This window comes from Triticum dicoccoides, chromosome 6A (genome assembly GCF_002162155.2).
Source record: "Triticum dicoccoides isolate Atlit2015 ecotype Zavitan chromosome 6A, WEW_v2.0, whole genome shotgun sequence".
In the NCBI taxonomy this organism is placed as follows: Eukaryota; Viridiplantae; Streptophyta; class Magnoliopsida; order Poales; family Poaceae; genus Triticum; species Triticum dicoccoides.
The window spans coordinates 109772054-109792390 of NC_041390.1; the positions used below are offsets into that span (position 1 = coordinate 109772054).

Below are 20337 nucleotides of genomic sequence, written 5' to 3' on the forward strand. Positions count from 1 at the left end.
GGAAGCGAATGGGGAGGATGCGGCGGACGCGTCGGAGTCGCGCTTTGCTGGGGAGTTGGATGCGCGGGCGGCCGCCGCCGCCGTCGCTTCCGCCGGCGGCGCGGTGCTAGACGAGAGTGGGAGTGTACCTTCTTTTTTTTTTTTGAACCTGGAACAATTCATTCCAAACCTAGACCCGCACAGCCATATCGCCGGCGACCATAGCAGAGATAAAGTCTGGAGCCTGATCAATCCAGGAGAGATCAACAGCTCCGGCCCTGAAGCTGTAAGCAGCTAGTTCATCGGCAGCCTTATTGCAATCTCGAGTACAAAAACTGAATTTAAATGACTCAAAGTTTGCATGGCACAAACTGCGCGTCTCCCGTAGAACACCAACCAACAACCAACGCTCGTTCATACTTATCAGTCTGCAGCGCCTTCACCAGAACTTGGCAACCGGACTCCCGCACCAGCCTATGGACGCCCAGCTCGGCGCTCGCTTTCGCCAGCGCCTCCGCATGTTCAAGGGTGCCCGCTTTTGTCGCCAAGAAAACACCCTGGTCATCACGAATCACACAACCCCAGGCACCCCGCCCTGACTCCTCACAAAAAGCTGAATCAAAATTTACCTTGACTGAATCTGCTGGGGTGGTTGCCAGACTTTCTGAACATTCACACTCTCATGTTGTATCTTGTTCTCTTCCTTGTAATCATATAGGTGTCTCTGAATATTGTGTAAAATATCATCTGTGAACCTCAAGTTATCACCTGCATTCACCTTGTTTCTAGCATTCCACCATTCCCAAAGTAAGATGAGACTCGTGTCCCGCCTTGTACTATGTAATTTCCATAGATGATCGAACACTTGCCTTGGGCTAGTATAGTTTAGCATAGCAAGCCTTGTGTCCTCCAGATCAAGGGAGCGTCAAATCTGCCTCACTGTTTTGCATTTCAAAAAGAGATGGCCGCCGTCTTCATCAAAGCGGTTACAAACCGGGCATCTCGTGTCAAGCTCAACTTTCTTACGCTTGATGTTCATACGGAGAGGAAGGTTGTTACAAACCCGGCATGTTCAGAGTCCACAGCCGCTGCCATTCATCCTTTCCCTTTTCACTTGTTGTGGAGGTTCCCGCGTCGCGACACAACTTCATATCACGTAACCTGGCTCCCACTTGGTATGCAGATTTGACTGAGAACTTGCCCTTAGGATCAAAATGCCACGCAACATGGTCCTCCAACTCAGCTCTTATCGGTATTTTCATAATTGCATCCACATCTGCAGCATTGAAAAGATCATGCAGTAGTTGCTCATCCCAGCCTTCGGTGACAGGATCAATCAGGTCAGAGACCCTAGTGATGATCGCGTTGCCTCTCAAGGACGTTGGACGGCGAGTATCACCTCGTGGAATCCATGAGTCTTCCCAGACTTTTATATTTTCACCCGAACCGACACGCCAAATAATTCCCTCCTTTAGAAGTGCAACTCCCTTTAGGATACTGCGCCATGTATATGAAATGTCGTCCTTCTCTATGGCCTCAAGAAGCGAACAGTTTGGAAAATAGCGTGCCTTAAGCACCTGCGCGCACAGCGTGTCCGGGGCGTCAATGAGCCTCCAACCCTGTCGAGATAACATAGCGAGGTTGAAAATATGGAGGTCTCTAAAGCCCAATCCGCCATCCTTCTTGGATCTTGTCATCCGCTCCCAACTCACCCAATGGCACTTGTTGGTCTTATCCTGCTGGCTCCACTAGTACCTCGCAATGAGCGCACTGATCTCTTCGCAAAGTTGCTTAGTGAGATCAAAGCACGACATAGCGTATGTAGGTATTGCCTGTGCTACTGCCTTTATCAACACCTCTTTTCCGTCTTTCGACAATAGCTTTTCCTTCCACCCTTGTATGTGTTGCCAAATTTTTTGCTTGAGATATTCAAACTCCTTTCGCCTGCAGGCCCCAATGTGTACTGGCAGTCCCAAATATCGTTGATTAAGCGGGTCTATTGCAATGCCCAGGCCAGCGAGGACCACCGCTTTTGTGGCTGCCTTTGTACCTTTGCTGAACATTGTTGTGGACTTCTCCTTATTGATCATATGCTCGGACTGCTGTTCATAAAGGCAAGAATCTTTTGGAGCTTTGCAGCACCTTGAACCGTCGCTTTCATAACAATTAGGGAGTCATCAGCGAAGAAGAGGTGGTTAATCTTCGGTACCCCCCTGCAGATCTGAACCCCTTGAATAGTACCCTCAGATTGTGCATGCTGCAGCAAAGAAGAGAAGGCTTCTGCACACATGATAAATAGATAGGGCGATAGAGGATCCCCTTGACGGAGCGCTCTCTGTGGAAGGATCACCTCCGATAGGCTACGGTTGTACTTCACCCGGTAAGAGACAGACCGGACACATTTCATGATAGTGCTCACCCACTGCTCCGCAAAGCCCATCTTGATCATCATTCTTTTCAGAAAACACCATTCACCCCGGTCATGGGCCTTGCTCATGTCAAGTTTTACCGCCACCAATCATTCTCTGCCACCCTTCTTTTTGTGCATCAAATGTGTGATCTCATATGCAAGTAGAACATTGTCAATGATCATTCTCCCCGGGACAAACGCTGATTGTGTTGGCGAGATGATTTTCGGTAGGATCTCCTTGAGCCGGTTTGCTAGTACCTTTGATATCAGCTTGTATAGTACGTTGCAGAGGCTTATAGGTCTAAACTCAGTCACTCTTTCTGGGTTCTTCACCTTCGGTATAAGCACAATCGTGGTCTCATTCCATCCCACAGGCATCGGTCCACCATTCAGCACCTCAAGAACCTCTTCTTTCACCTTCGTTCCCACAAGCTCCCAAAACTTTTTATAGAAGATAGCCGGCATCTCGTCAAGTCCTGGTGCTTTCAAGTCACCAATAGAGTCCAAGGCCTCCTTAACTTCCTGCTCATTGAACTCGCGTGTGAGACGAGAGTTCATATTTGGTGTGACCGACTTGGGAACATATGATAAGACATCGTCATTTGCGAGACCTGCAGAAGACGTGAACAAACTTTTGTAGTGGTTAGTAATAAAGTTCCCTATCTCCACTTCTCCCTCCACTACTTCTCCTCCATCCTTCCTTAACTTCTTTATCGTGTTAACTTTCTTCCTCTCATTCGCTTGCACGTGGAAAAATTTGTGTTCTTGTCACCTTTTTCCAACCAGTTCACATGATACCTTTGGCGCCAATATAAATTGTACTGGTCCTCCAATCTGTTAAGTTTATAGCGCAGTAGATGCTCATGATTAATTTGTTGCTGGTCAAGATGGTCACGCCTGCACTGCTCAAGTTCTCCCCTTGCTTTTCTAATGCGTTCCTTCAATTCTCCAAGGACCTCCCAGTCCCACTTTGTCAGCTTGCCACCCACCTTGCTTAAGCGCTCCTGAACCGAAACACTCCCCTCCTCGAAAGCTACATTCCATGCCTCCTCAACCACCCGCGCACAATCCACCTCCAGCAGCCATTTTGCTTCGAACCGAAACACACCGCCTCCATGTTCCACTCCAACCTCCTTTCCCATACCGTCAGCCATAACTATAATCGGCCGATGATCAGAGTGACGGGGGTCCCCATTTATAACCTCGTATAGAGGGAAGACCCCCCCTCCAATTATTTCACGCCACTGCTTGGTCTAGGCGCTCCCTCGTGTAGCCCTGCACTTGATGCCAGTTGTTGCGCCAGGTAAAGGGGTCACCTTCAACACCCGAATCCTCCAGACCACACACCTCCAAAGTATCTCAGAACACATCTATACAACCTTGGCTTCGAGCTGGTCCACCCTCCTTCTCATTCGCAAACATAATTTCATTAAAGTCCCCAAGGCAAATCCATGGAAGATCTACCAGACCTTGCAATGATCTCAATGCTTCCCAAGTCTTCCCCTTCTTACCTGCTTTGGACTCCCCGTACATGCTGATAACCCACGAGTATAGGGGATCATAATAGTTTTCGAGGGTAGAGTATTCAACCCAAATTTATTGATTTGACACAAGGGGAGCCAAAGAATATTCTCAAGTGTTAGCAGTTGAGTTGTCAATTCAACCACACCTGGAAAACTTAATATCCGCAGCAAAGTATTTAGTAGCAAAGTAATATGGAAGTAAATGTAACAATAGCAGTTTTGTAGTAATTGTAATAGTGGCAACGGTAAAGTAACTAAGCAAAGATCAATATGTGAAAAGCTCGTAGGCATTGGATCAGTGATGGATAATTATGTCGGATGCGATTCCTCATGCAAAAGTTATAACATAGGGTGACACAGAACTAGCTCCAGTTCATCAATGTAATGTAGGCATGTATTCTGAATATAGTCATACGTGCTTATGGAAAATAACTTGCATGACATCTTTTGTCCTACCCTCCCGTGGCAGCAGGGTCCTATTGGAAACTAAGGGATATTAAGGCCTCCTTTTAATAGAGTACCGAACCAAAGCATTAACACTTAGTGAATAAATGAACTCCTCAAACTACGGTCATCACCGGTAAGTATCCCGATTATTGTCACTTCGGGGTTAACGGTGTTGGGTTTCATAATAATTTCAAAAAAATTCCTACGCACACGCAAGATCATGGTGATGCATAGCAACGAGAGGGGGAGAGTGTGATCTACGTACCCTTGTAGATCGACAATGGAAGCGTTAACTTGGTTGATGTAGTCGTACGTCTCCATGACTCGACCGATCAAGCACCGAAACTACGGCACCTCCGAGTTCTAGCACACGTTCAGCTCGATGACGATCCCCGGACTCCGATCCAGCAAAGTGTCGGGGAAGAGTTCCGTCAGCACGACGGCGTGGTGACGATCTTGATGTACCACCGTCGCAGGGCTTCGCCTAAGCACTGCTACAATATTATCAAGGACTATGGTGGAAGGGGGCACCGCACACGACTAAGAATATGATCACGTGGCTCAACTTGTGTCTCTAGGGGTGCCCCGTGCCTCCGTATATAAAGGCTCAAAGGGGGGGCTGGCCGGCCAAGAGGTGGCGCGCCAGGAGGAGTCCTACTCCTTCCGGGAGTAGGACCCCCCCCCCCTTTCCTAGTTGGAATAGGATTCGCGGAGGGGGGAAAAGAGGAGAGAGAGAGGAGGAAGGGGGGCTGGCCCCCTCTCCTTGTCCTATTCGGACTAAGGGGGGAGGGGCGCGTGGCCCATCTCTGGCCACCTCTCCTCTCTTCCACTAAGGCCCACTAAGGCCCATATACCTCCCGGGGGGTTCCGGTAACCTCCCAGTACTCCGGTAAAATCCCGATTTCACCCGGAACACTTCCGATATCCAAACATAGGCTTCCAATATATCAATCTTTATGTCTCGACCATTTCGAGACTCCTCGTCATGTCCGTGATCACATCCGGGACTCCGAACAAACTTCGGTACATAAAAAATGCATAAACTCATAATATAACTGTCATCGTAACCTTAAGCGTGCGGACCCTATGGGTTCGAGAACAATGTAGACATGACCAAGACACGTCTCTGGTCAATAACCAATAGCGGAACCTGGATGCTCATATTGGCTCCTACATATTCTACGAAGATCTTTTATCGGTCAGACCGCATAACAACATACGTTGTTCCCTTTGTCATTGGTATGTTACTTGCCCGAGATTCGATCGTCGGTATCCCATACCTAGTTCAATCTTGTTACTGGCAAGTCTCTTTACTCGTTCCGTAATACATCACCCCACAACTAACTCATTAGTTGCAATGCTTGCAAGGCTTCAGTGATGTGCATTACCAAGAGGGCCCAGAGATACCTCTCCGACAATCGGAGTGACAAATCCTAATCTCGAAATACGCCAACCCAACATGTACCTTTGGAGACACCTATAGAGCTCCTTTATAATCACCCAGTTACGTTGTGACGTTTGGTAGCATACAAAGTGTTCCTCCGACAAACGGGAGTTGCATAATCTCATAGTCATAGGAACATGTATAAGTCATGAAGAAAGTAATAGCAACATACTAAACGATCGGGTGCTAAGCTAATGGAATGGGTCATGTGAATCAGATCATTCAACTAATGATGTGATCCCATTAATCAAATGACAACTCTTTGTCCATGGTTAGGAAACATAACCATCTTTGATTAACGAGCTAGTCAAGTAGAGGCATACTAGTGACACTCTGTTTGTCTATGTATTCACACATGTATTATGTTTCTGGTTAATACAATTCTAGCATGAATAATAAACTTTTATCATGATATAAGGAAATAAATAATAACTTTATTATTTCCTTTAGGGCATATTTCCTTCAGTCTCCCACTTGCACTAGAGTCAATAATCTAGATCACATCACCATGTGATTAACATCGATAGTTCACATCATCATGTGATTAACACCCATAGTTCACATCGCCATGTGACCAACACCCAATGGGTTTACTAGATTCAGTAATCTAGTTCACATCGCTATGTGATTAACACCCAAAGAGTACTAAGGTGTGATCATGTTTTGCTTGTGAGAGAATTTTAGTCAACGGGTCTGCCATATTCAGATTCGTATGTATTTTGCAAATATCTATGTCAACAATGCTCTGCACGGAGCTACTCTAGCTAATTGCTCCCACTTTCAATATGTATCCAGATTGAGACTTAAAGTTATCTAGATCAGTGTCAAAACTTGCATCGATGTAACTCTTTATGACGAACCTTTTGTCACCTCCATAATCGAGAAACATATCCTTATTCCACTAAGGATAATTTTGACCGCTGTCCAGTGATCTACTCCTAGATCACTATTGTACTCCCTTGCCAAAATCATTGTAGGGTATACAATAGATCTGGTACACAGCATGGCATACTTTATAGAACCTATGGCTGAGGCATAGGGAATGACTTTCATTCTCTTTCTATCTTCTGCCGTGGTCGGGCTTTGAGTCTTACTCAATTTCATACCTTGTAACACAGGTAAGAACCCTTTCTATGACTGTTTCATTTTGAACTACTTCAAAATCTTGTCAAGGTATGTACTCATTGAAAAAAAAACTTATCAAGCGTCTTGATCTATCTCTATAGATCTTGATGCTCAATATGTAAGCAGCTTCACCGAGGTCTTTCTTTGAAAAACTCCTTTCAAACACTCCTTTATGCTTTGCAGAATAATTCTACATTATTTCCGACTAACAATATGTCATTCACATATATTTATCAGAAATGTTGTAGTGCTCCCACTCACTTTCTTGTAAATACAGGCTTCTCTGAAAGTCTGTATAAAACCAAATGCTTTGATCACACTATCAAAGCATTTATTCCAACTCCGAGAGGCTTGCACCAGTCCATAAATGGATCGCTGGAGCTTGCACACTTTGTTAGCTCCCTTTGGATCGACAAAACCTTCTGGTTGCATCATATACAACTCTTCTTCCAGAAATCCATTCAGGAATGCAGTTTTGACATCCATCTGCCAAATTTCATAATCATAAAATGCGGCAATTGCTAACATGATTCGGACAGACTTAAGCATCGCTACGGGTGAGAAAGTCTCATCGTAGTCAATCCCTTAAACTTTGTCGAAAACCTTTTGCGACAATTCTAGCTTTGTAGATAGTAACACTACTATCAGCGTCCGTCTTCCTCTTGAAGATCCATTTATTTTCTATGGCTTGCCGATCATCGGGCAAGTCAACCAAAGTCCATACTTTGTGCTCATACATGGATCCCATCTCAAATTTCATGGCCTCAAGCCATTTTGCGGAATCTGGGCTCACCATCGCTTCTTCATAGTTCGCAAGTTCGTCATGGTCTAGTAACATGACTTCTAGAACAGGATTACCGTACCACTCTGGTGCGGATCTCACTCTGGTTTACCTACGAGATTCGGTAGTGACTTGATCTGAAGTTACATGATCATCATCATTAGCTTCCTCACTAATTGGTGTAGTAGTCACAAGAACAGATTTTTGTGATGAACTACTTTCCAATAAGGGAGATGGTACAATTACCTTATCAAGTTTTCTACTTTCCTCCCACTCACTTCTTTCGAGAGAAACTCCTTCTCTGGAAAGGATCCATTCTTAGCAACAAATGTCTTGCCTTCGGATCTGTGATAGAAGGTGTACCCAATAGTCTCCTTTGGGTATCCTATGAAGACATATTTCTCCGATTTGGGTTTGAGCTTATCAGGATGAAACTTTTTCATATAAGCATCACAATCCCAAACTTTAAGAAATGACAACTTTGGTTTCTTGCCAAACCACAGTTCAGATTGTGTCGTCTCAACGGACTTAGATGGTGCCCTTTTAAACGTGAATGCAGTTGTCTTTAATGCATAACCCCAAAACGATAGTGGTCGATCGGTAAGAGACATCATAGGTCGCACCATATCTAATAAAGTACGGTTATGACGTTCGGACACACCATTATGTTGTGGTGTTCCAGGTGGCGTGAGTAGTGAAACTATTTCATATTGTTTTAACTGAAGACCAAACTCATAACTCAAATACTCTTCTCCACGATCAGATCGTAGAAACTTTATTTTCTTGTTACGATGATTTTCCACTTCACTCTGAAATTCTTTGAACTTTTCAAATGTTTCAGACTTATGTTTCATCAAGTAGATATACTCATATCTGCTCAAATCATCTGTGAAGATCAGAAAATAATGATACCTGTCGCGAGTCTCAATATTCATCGGACCACATACATCAGTATGTATGATTTCCAACAAATTTGTTGCTCACTCCATTGTTCCGAAGAACGGAGTCTTAGTCATCTTACCCATGAGGCATGGTTCGCAAGCATCAACTGATTCATAATCAAGTGATTCCAAAAGCCCATCAGCATGGAGTTTCTTCATGCGCTTTACACCAATATGACCTAAACAGCAGTGCCACAAATACGTTGCACTATCATTATTAACTTTGCATCTTTTGGTTTCAATGTTATGATTATGTGTATTACTACGATCGAGATCCAACAAACTATTTTCATTGGGTGTGTAACCATATAAGGTTTTATTCATGTAAACAGAACAACAATTTATTCTCTTACTTAAATGAATAACCGTATTACAATAAACATGATCAAATCATATTCATGCTCAACGCAAACACCAAATAACACTTATTTAGGTTCAACACTAATCCCAAAAGTATAGGGAGTGTGCGATGATGATCATATCAATCTTGGAACCACTTCCAACACACATCGTCACTTCACCCTTAACTAGTCTCTATTTATTCTGCAACTCCCATTTCGAGGTACTAATCTTAGCAACTAAACTAGTATCTATTACTGAGGGGTTGCTATAAACACTAGTAAAGTACATATCAATAACATGTATATCAAATATACTTATGTTCACTTTTGCCATCCTTCTTATCCGCCAATCACTTGGGGTAGTTCTGCTTCCAGTGACCAGTCCCTTTGCAGTAGAAGCACTTAGTCTCAGGCTTAGGATCAGACTTGAGCTTCTTCACTTGAGCAGCAACTTGCTTGCCGTTCTTCTTGAAGTTCCCCTTCTTCCCTTTGCCCTTTTCTTGAAACTAGTGGTCTTGTCAACCATCAACACTTGATGTTTTTTCTTGGTTTCTACCTTCGTTGATTTCAGCATCACGAAGAGCTTGGGAGTTGTTTTCGTTATCCCTTGCATATTATAGTTCATCACAAAGTTCTACTAACTTGGTGATGGTGAATAGAGAATTCTGTCAATCACTATCTTATCTAGAAGATTAACTCCCACTTGATTCAAGCGATTGTAGTACCCAGACAATCTGAGTACATGCTCACTAGTTGAGCGATTCTCCTCCATCTTTTAGCTATAGAACTTGTTGGAGACTTCATATCTCTCAACTTGGGTATTTGCTTGAAATATTAACTTCAACTCCTGGAATATCTCATATGGTCCATGACGTTCAAAACGTCTTTGAAGTCCCGATTCTAAGCTATTTAAGTATGGTGCACTAAACTATCAAGTAGTCATCATATTGAGCTAGCCAAACGTTCATAACGTCTGCATCTGCTCCTGCAATAGGTCTGTCACCTAGCGGTGCATCAAGGACATAATTCTTCTGTGCATCAATGAGGATAAACCTCAGATCACGGATCCAATCCGCATCATTGCTACTAACATCTTTCAACACAATTTTCTCTAGGAACATATCAAAATAAACACAGGGAAGCAACAACGCGAGCTATTGATCTATAACATAATTTGCAAAATACTACCAGGACTAAGTTCATGATAAATTTAAGTTCAATTTAATCATATTACTTAAGAACTCCCACTTAGATAGACATCCCTCTAATCCTCTAAGTGATTACGTGATCCAAATCAACTAAACCATGTCCGATCATCGCATGAGATGGAGTAGTTTCATTGGTGAACATCGCTATGTTGATCATATCTACTATATGATTCACGCTCGACCTTTCGGTCTCCGTGTTCCGAGGCCATATCTGTATATGCTTGGCTCGTCAAGTATAACCTGAGTATTCCGCGTGTGCAACTGTTTTGCACCCATTGTATTTGAACGTAGAGCCTATCACACCCGATCATCACGTGGTGTCTCAGCACGAAGAACTTTCGCAACGGTGCATACTCAGGGAGAACACTTCTTGATAATTAGTGAGAGATCATCTTATAATGCTACCATCAATCAAAGCAAGATAAGATGCATAAAAGATAAACATCACATGCAATCAATATAAGTGATATGATATGGCCATCATCATCTTGTGCTTGTGATCTCCATCTCCGAAGCACCGTCGTGATCACCATCGTCACCGGCGCGACACCTTGATCTCCATCGTAGCATGGTTGTCATCTCGCCAATCTCATGCTTCCACGACTATCGCTACCGCTTAGTGATAAAGTAAAGCATTACAGCGTGATTGCATTGCATACAATAAAGCGACAACCATATGGCTCCTGCCAGTTGCCGATAACTCGGTTACAAAACATGACCATCTCATACAATAAAATTTAGCATCATGTCTTGACCATATCACATCACAACATGCCCTACAAAAACAAGTTAGACGTCCTCTACTTTGTTGTTGCAATTTTTACGTGGCTGCTACGGGCTTAAGCAAGAACCAATCTTACCTACGCATCAAAACCACAACGATAGTTTGTCAAGTTGGTGTTGTTTTAACCTTCGCAAGGACCGGGCGTAGCCACACTCGGTTCAACTAAAGTTGGAGAAGCTGTCACCCGCTAGCCACCTTTGTGCAAAGCACGTCGGGAGAACCGGTCTCGCGTAAGCGTACGCATAATGTCGGTCCGGGCCGCTTCGTCCAACAATACCGCCGAACCAAAGTATGACATGCTGGTAAGCAGTATGACTTATATCGCCCACAACTCACTTGTGTTCTACTCGTGCATATAACATCAACACATAAAACCTAGGCTCTGATACCACTGTTGGGTTTCGTAATAATTTCAAAAAAATTCCTACGCACATGCAAGATCATGGTGATGCATAGCAACGAGAGGGGAAGAGTGTGATCTATGTATCCTTGTAGATCGACAACGGAAGCGTTAACTTGGTTGATGTAGTCGTACGTCTCCACGGCTCGACCGATCAAGCACCGAAACTACGGCACCTCCGAGTTCTAGCACACGTTCAGCTCGATGACGATCCCCGGACTCCGATCCAGCAAAGTGTCGGGGAAGAGTTCCGTCAGCACGACGGCGTGGTGATGATCTTGATGTACTACCGTCGCAGGGCTTCGCCTAAGCACTTCTACAATATTATCGAGGACTATGGTGGAAGGGGCACCGCACACGACTAAGAATATGATCACGTGGATCAACTTGTGTCTCTAGGGGTGCCCCGTGCCTCCGTATATAAAGGCTCAAAGGGGGGGGGGCTGGCCGGCCAAGAGGTGGCGCGCCAGGAGGAGTCCTACTCCTTCCGGGAATAGGACTCCCCCCTTTTCTAGTTGGAATAGGATTCGCGGAGGGGGGAAAAGAGGAGAGAGAGGAGGAGGAAGGGGGACGGCCCCCTCTCCTTGTCCTATTCGGACCAAGGGGGGAGGGGCGCGCGGCCCATCTCTGGCCACCTCTCCTCTCTTCCACTAAGGCCCACTAAGGCCCATATACCTCCCGGGGGGGTTCCGGTAACCTCCCGGTACTCCAGTAAAATCCCGATTTCACCCGAACACTTCCGATATCCAAACATAGGCTTCCAATATATCAATCTTTATGTCTCGACCATTTAGAGACTCCTCGTCATGTCCGTGATCACATCCGGGACTCCGAACAAACTTCGGTACATCAAAAATGCATAAACTCATAATATAACTGTCATCGTAACCTTAAGCGTGTGGACCCTACGGGTTCGAGAATAATATAGACATGACCGAGACACGTCTCTGGTCAATAACCAATAGCGGAACCTGGATGCTCATATTAGCTCCTACATATTCTACGAAGATCTTTTATCGGTCAGGCCGCATAACAACATACGTTGTTCCCTTTGTCATCGATATGTTACTTGCCCGAGATTCGATCGTCGGTATTCCATACCTAGTTCAATCTTCTTACTGGCAAGTCTCTTTACTCGTTCCGTAATACATCATCCCGCAACTAACTCATTAGTTGCAATTCTTGCAAGGCTTCAGTGATGTGCATTACCGAGAGGGCCCAGAGATACCTCTCCGACAATCGGAGTGACAAATCCTAATCTCGAAATACGCCAACCCAACATGTACCTTTGGAGACACCTGTAGAGCTCCTTTATAATCACCCAGTTATGTTGTGACGTTTGGTAGCACACAAAGTGTTCCTCCGGCAAACGGGAGTTGCATAATCTCATAGTCATAGGAACATGTATAAGTCATGAAGAAAGTAATAGCAACATACTAAACGATCGGGTGCTAAGCTAATGGAATGGATCATGTCAATCAGATCATTCAACTAATGATGTGATCCCGTTAATCAAATGACAACTCTTTGTCCATGGTTAGGAAACATAACCATCTTTGATTAACGAGCTAGTCAAGTAGAGGCATACTAGTGACACTCTGTTTGTCTATGTATTCACACATGTATTATGTTTCCGGTTAATACAATTCTAGCATGAATAATAAACTTTTATCATGATATAAGGAAATAAATAATAACTTTATTATTGCCTCTAGGGAATATTTCCTTCAAACAGATCATAACACATAATAGGTGACTATTGACTTGCAAGATAGGATCAAGAACTGTCATATATTCATGAAAACATAATAGGTTCAGATCTGAAATCATGGCACTCGGGCCCTAGTGTCAAGCATTAAGCATAGCAAAGTCATAGCAACATCAATCTCAGAACATAATGGATACTAGGGATCAAACCCTAACAAAACTAACTCGATTACATGATAAATCTCATCCAAACCATCACCGTCCAGCAAGCCTACGATGGAATTACTCATGCACGGCGATGAGCATCATAAAATTGGTGATGGAGGAAGGTTGATGATGACGACGGCGACAGATTCTCCTCTCCGGAGCCCCAAACGGACTCCAGATCAACCCTCCCGAGAGAGATTAGGGCTTGGAGGCGGCTCCGAATCGTAAAATGCGATGAATTCTTCTCTCTGATTTTTTTCTCCCCGAACGTGAATATATAGAGTTGGAGTTGACGTCGGTGGAGCCTCAGGGGGCCCACGAGATAGGGGTGCGCCCCCACCCTCGTGGACAGGGTGTGGGCCCCTTGGTGTTGATTCTTCCGCCGGTATTTTTTATTAATTGAAAAAAATATTCTCCGTTGATTTTCAAGTCATTCCAGAACTTTTATTTCTGCACAAAAATAACACCATGGCAATTCTGCTGAAAACAGCGTCAGTCCGGGTTAGTTCAATGCAAATCATGCAAGTTAGAGTCCAAAACAAGGGCAAAAGTGTTTGGAAAAGTAGATACGTTGGAGACGTATCACATGCCGTCAACCTCCACTGCACTCAGTTGTCCTCCACCACCACTGCATCTATGTAATACTTGTCTTTCCATCTCAATCTCACATCAACCCCTCTCCGCCAAAAGAGCACAAGCCCGCCCCTGCGCCCAACCGGATCCTTCACCACTGGTACGTCCATTTTGCATCATGCTTTTATATCAATATTTATTGCATTATGGGCTGTTATTACACATTATGTCACAATACTTATGCCTATTCTCTCTTATTTTACAAGGTTTACATAAAGAGGGAGAATGCCGACAGCTGGGATTCTGGCTGGAAAAGGAGCAAATATTAGAGACCTATTCTGCACAGCTCCAAAAGTCCTGAAACTTCACGGATGATGTTTTCCAAATATATAAAAAACATTGAGCACAAGAACTTCACCAGGGGGGCCACACCCTGCCCACGAGGGTGGGGGGCGCGCACTACCCCCTGGGCGCGCCCCCTACCTCGTGGGACCCCTGGTGGCCCTCCGGTGACCATCTTCTGATATATGGACTCTTTCGATGGAAAAAAAAATCATAAGCCATCTTCTCGGACGAAACTCCGCCCCACGAGGCGGAACCTTGGCGGAACCAATCTAGGGTTCTGGTGGGGCTGTTCTGCCGGGGAAACTTCCCTCCCGGAGGGGGAAATCATTGCCATCGTCATCACCAACACTCCTCTCATCGGGAGAGGGCAATCTCCATCAACATCTTCTTCAGCACCATCTCATCTCTGAACCCTAGTTCATCTCTTGTATCCAATTCTTGTCTACAAGTCCAGGATTGGTGCTAGTAGGTTGCTAGTAGTGTTAATTACTCCTTGTAGTTGATACTAGTTGGTTTAATTGGTGGAAGATCATATGTTCAGATCCTATATGCACATTAATACCCCTCTGATTATGAACATGTTTATGCTTTGTGAGTAGTTATTTTTGTTCCTGAGGACATGGGAGAAGTCTTGCTATTAGTAGTCATGTGAATTTGGTATTCATTCGATATTTTCATGAGATGTATGTTGTCTCTCCTCTAGTGGTGTTATGTGAACGTCGACTACATGAAACTTCACCATTGTTTGGGCCTAGAGGAAAGCATTGGGAAGTAATAAGTAGATGATGGGTTGCTAGAGTGACAGAAGCTTAAACCCTAGTTTATGCGTTGCTTCGTAAGGGGCTGATTTGGATCCATATGTTTCATGCTATGATTAGGTTTACCTTAATACTTTTGTTGTATTTGCGGATGCTTGCAATAGAGGTTAATCATAAGTGGGATGCTTGTCCAAGTAAGGGCAGCACCCAAGCACCGGTCCACCCACATACCAAATTATCAAAGTACCAAACGCGAATCATATGAGCATGACGAAAACTAGCTTGACGATATTCCCATGTGTCCTCTGATACGTCTCCAACGTATCTATAATTTTTGATTGCTCCATGCTATATTATCTACTGTTTTAGACATTATTGGGATTTATTATCCACTTTTATATTATTTTTGGGACTAACCTATTAACCGGAGGCCCAGCCCAGAATTGCTGTTTTTTTGCATGTTTTAGGGTTTCGAAGAAAAGGAATATCAAACGGAGTCCAAACGGAATGAAACCTTCGGAAACGTGATTTTCCCATCAGATAAGATCCAGGAGACTTGGACCCTCCATCAAGAAAGCCACGAGGTGGTCACGAGGGTAGGAGGCGCCCCCTAGGGCGCGCCCCCTACCTCGTGGGCCCCTCGAAGCTCCACCGACATACTTCTTCCTCCTATATATATCCACGTACCCCAAAACGATCGGGGACAGAGCAAAAAACATAATTCCACCGCCGCAACTTTCTGTATCCACGAGATCCCATCTTGGGGCCTGTTCCGGAGCTCTGCAGGAGGGGGCATCGATCACGAAGGGCTTCTACATCATCATCCAAGCCCCTCCGATGAAGTGTGAGTAGTTTACTTCAGACCTACGGGTCCATAGCCAGTAGCTAGATGGCTTCTTCTCTCTTTTTGGATCTCAATACAATGTTCTCCCCCTCTCTCGTGGAGATCTATTCGATGTAATCTTCTTTTTGCGGTGTGTTTGTTGAGACCGATGAATTGTGGGTTTATGATCAAGTCTATCTATGAATAATATTTGAATCTTCTCTGAATTCTTTTATGTATGATTGGTTATCTTTGCAAGTCTCTTCGAATTATCAGTTTGGTTTGGCCTACTAGATTGGTTATTCTTGCCATGGGAGAAGTGCTTAGCTTTGGGTTCGATCTTGCGGTGTCCTTTCCCAGTGACAGAAGGGGAAGCAAGGAACGTATTGTATCGTTGCCATCGAGGATAACAAGATGGTTTTTTTATCATATTGCATGAAACTATCCCTCTACATCATGTCATCTTGCTTAAGGTGTTACTCTGTTTTTAACTTAATACTCTAGATGCATGCTGGATAGCGGTCGATGAGTGGAGTAATAGTAGTAGATGCAGAATTGTTTCGGTCTACTTGTCTCGAACATGATGCCTATATACATGATCATACCTAGATATTCTCATAACTATGCTAAATTCTATCAATTGCTCAACAGTAATTTGTTCACCCACTGTAGAATACTTGTGCTCTTGAGAGAAGCCACTAGTGAAACCTATGGCCCCCGGGTCTCTTTCTCATCATATCAATCTCCGTCACTTTATTATTGCTTTGCTTTTACTTTGCTTTTACTTTATTTACGTTGCATCTCTATACCAAAAATACCAAAAATATTATTTATCATCTCTATCAGATCTCACTTTCGTAAGTGACCGTGAAGGGATTGACAACCCCTAAGCGCATTGGTTGCGTTGAGCTATTGTTTTTGTGTAGGTACGAGGGACTCGAGCGTAGCCTCCTACTGGATTGATACCTTGGTTGTCAAAAACTGAGGGAAATACTTACGCTACTTTGCTGCATCATCCCTTCCTCTTCGGGGAAATCCAACGCAGTGCTCAAGAGGTAGCATCCTCGGGAGCACTTTACATCATATAAGAGTTTGTCCAGGCTTGTCCTTTGCTACAAAAAGGATTGGGCCACCTTGCTGCACCTTATTTACTTTTGTTACTTGTTGCTCGTTACAAATTATCTTATCACAAAACTATCTGTTATCACTTATTTCAGTACTTGCAGAGAATACCTTGCTGGAAAGCGCTTATCATTTCCTTCCGCTCCTCGTTGGGTTCGACACTCTTACTTATCAAAATGACTACGATAGATCCCCTATACTTGTGGGTCATCAAGACTCTTTTCTGGCGCCGTTGCCGGGGAGTGAAGTGCCTTTGGTAGGTGGAATTTGGTAAGGAAAAATTTATATAGTGTGCTGAAATTTACTGTCACTTGTTACTATGGAAAGTAATCCTCTGAGGAGCTTGTTCGGGGTATCTTCACCCCGACCAGTAGAGCAAAGAGTTGCTCCTCAACCTACTAAACCTACTGAAAATGAAAATGCTTGCTTTGAAATTCCTTTGGGTATGGTAGATAAACTGCTAGCTAATCCTTTTTTGGGAGATGGAACAAAACATCTTGATGAGCATCTAATATATGTGGATGAAGTTTGTGGATTATTTAAGCTTGCCGGTGTACCCAGAGATGTTGTTAAGAAGAAGTGAGGGAGTCCTGGATTAGGGGGCTCCGGGCAGCCAGACTATCTCCATTGGCCGGACTGTTAGACTATGAAGATACAAGATTGAAGACTTCTTCTCGTGTCTAGATGGGACTCTACTTGGCGTGGAAGGCAAGCTAGGCAATGCGTATATGGATATCTCCTCCTTTGTAACCGACCTTGTGTAACCCTAACCCTCTCCTGTGTTTATATAAACCGGAGGGCTTTAGTCCGTAGGACAGCAATCACAACATACAATCATACGTAGGCTAGCTTCTAGGGTTTAGCCTCTCTGATCTCGTGGTAGATCCACTCTTGTAACACCCATATCATCAATATCAATCAAGCAGGATGTAGGGTTTTACCTCCATCAAGAGGGCCCGAACCTGGGTAAAACTTCGTGTCCCTTGCCTCCTGTTACCATCCGGCCTAGACGCACAGTTCGGGACCCCCTACCCGAGATCCGCCGGTTTTGACACCGACATTGGTGCTTTCGTTGAGAGTTCCACTGTGTCGTCGCCGTTAGGCTTGATGGCTCCTACTATCATCGGTAGCGATGCGGTCCAGGGTGAGACTTTTCTCCCCGGACAGATCTTCATATTTGGCGGCTTTGCACTGCGGGCTAATTCGCTTGGCCATCTGGAGCAGATTGAAAGCTACGCCCTGGCCTTCAGGTCTTTGAACTACACGACCGACATCCGCGGAGACTTGATCTTCGACGGATTCGAGCCACAGCCGGGCGCACCGCACTGTCTCGATAGGCATGACCTAGCTCTGCCACCGGACGGTACTCCAGAGGCCGCGCCCACACCAGCTTCGACCCTTAGCTCGGAGCCAACTGCGCCAATCGAGGACATGTGGCTAGACACCGCCTCAAGGGCTGCAGTCTCGACGGTGATCGAGCCAAACACCAGCATAATCCTCTGCGCAGCCCGTGACTCTCTTTCGGACCCCGAACCATCCGCGCCCCTGCCAATCGAATCCGAGTGGGTGCCGATCATGGAATTCACCCTTCGGCGACATTCTGAATTCACTAAGGTCTCTCTCTTTGTCAGGAGAGCCCTGGCCGGATTATGGACAACAGGACTGGGATGCGGATGACGAAGAAATTCGACGCCCACCCACCACCCACTTTGTAGCCACTGTCGATGATTTAACCGACATGCTCGAGTTCGACTCCGAAGATATCGACGGTTTGGACGACGATGTAGGAGACGAACATGAACCAGCACCTATAGGGCGCTGGAAAGCCACCTCGTCGTATGACATATACATGGTGGATACACCCAATGAAGGCAACGGCGACGAGATAGCGGAGGATGACCCCTCCAAGAAGCAACCCAAGCGCCGACGTCAGCGGCGCCGCTCTAAGTCCCGCCAAAGCAAAAGTGGTGATACCGACGCAGGAGACAATAACACTTCGGATAGCGCCAAAGACAACGAAAACCCCCTCCAGCAAGAGTTAGATCAGGAGGATGAAGGTGCCAACTCTCCTGAGAGAGCGGCTGGCGGAGAGGAGGAGGATGACAATTACATGCCCCCCTCCGAAGATGAGGCAAGCCTCGGCGACGATGAATTCGCCGTACCAGAGGATCCCGTCGAACAAGAGCGCTTCAAGCGCAGGCTTATGGCCACGGCAAATAGCCTGAAGAAAAAGCAGCAGCAGCTTCAAGCTGATCAGGATCTGCTAGTTGACAAATGGACTGAAGTCCTCGCGGCCGAGGAATATAAACTCGAGCGTCCCTCCAAGAGTTACCCAAGGTGCAGGTTACTACCCCGACTGGAGGAAGAAGCGTATGATACGGCTGATCGGCCACCTCGTGGCCGCAATAGAGAGGCATTCCAGCCAAAAGCTCAGCCCCCACCCCAACGCCATTTAAATAAAAAGGCATGGGGAGATACGCCAGACCTGCGAGACATATTGGAGGACAAAGCAAAGCATTCAAGATCGATCTACGGATCACGAGGGCGCACCACTCTGCGAGACGGTAAATGTCACCCCGGATACAGTAAAAGCAAATCCGGCCGGGCCGAACACAGCGGGCAAGACCCATTCGAGCTGCGTCGTGATATAGCCCAATACAGAGGCGCCGCACACCCCTTATGCTTCACAGACGAAGTAATGGAACATCAATTCCCAGAAGGTTTCAAACCTGTAAACATTGAATCATACGACGGCACAACAGATCGCGCAGTATGGATTGAGGGCTTCCTCCTCCACATCCACATGGCCCGCGGTGATGACTTACATGCCATCAAGTACCTCCCACTAAAACTCAAAGGACCAGCGCGACATTGGCTTAATAGCTTGCCAGCGGACTCCATTAGCTATTGGGAAGATCTGGAAGCCGCATTCCTCAACAACTTTCAGGGCACTTATGTGCGACCACCAGACGTCGATGACTTGAGCCACATAATTTAGCACCCAGAAGAGTCGGCCAGGCAATTCTGGACTCGGTTCCTTACAAAGAAAACCCAAATCGTCGACTGTCCGGATGCGGAGGCCTTAGCGGCTTTCAAGCACAACATCCGAGACGAGTGGCTAGCCCGGCACCTTGGACAGGAAAAGCCGAAATCTATGGCAGCCCTCACGACGCTCATGACCCGCTTTTGTGCGGGAGAAGACAGCTAGCTGGCTCGCAGTAACAACATATCAAAGAACCATGGTACCTTAGACACCAAGGACGGCAACAGCAGGTCATGTCGCAACAAGCATAAGCGCCGCATTAACGGCGAAAGTACTAAGGATACGACAGTCAATGCCGGATTCAAAGGCTCTAAACCCGGTCAGCGGAAAAAGCCATTCAAACAAAGTACGCCGGGTCCGTCCAGTTTGGACCGTA

General features: G+C 45.4%; 1 pseudogene; it reads right to left on the reverse strand.

The window, feature by feature from the left end:
* Positions 1–3531, reverse strand: part of LOC119315730 — a 10256-nt pseudogene extending 6725 nt beyond the window's left edge.
* Positions 3532–20337: the final 16806 nt, after the last annotated feature.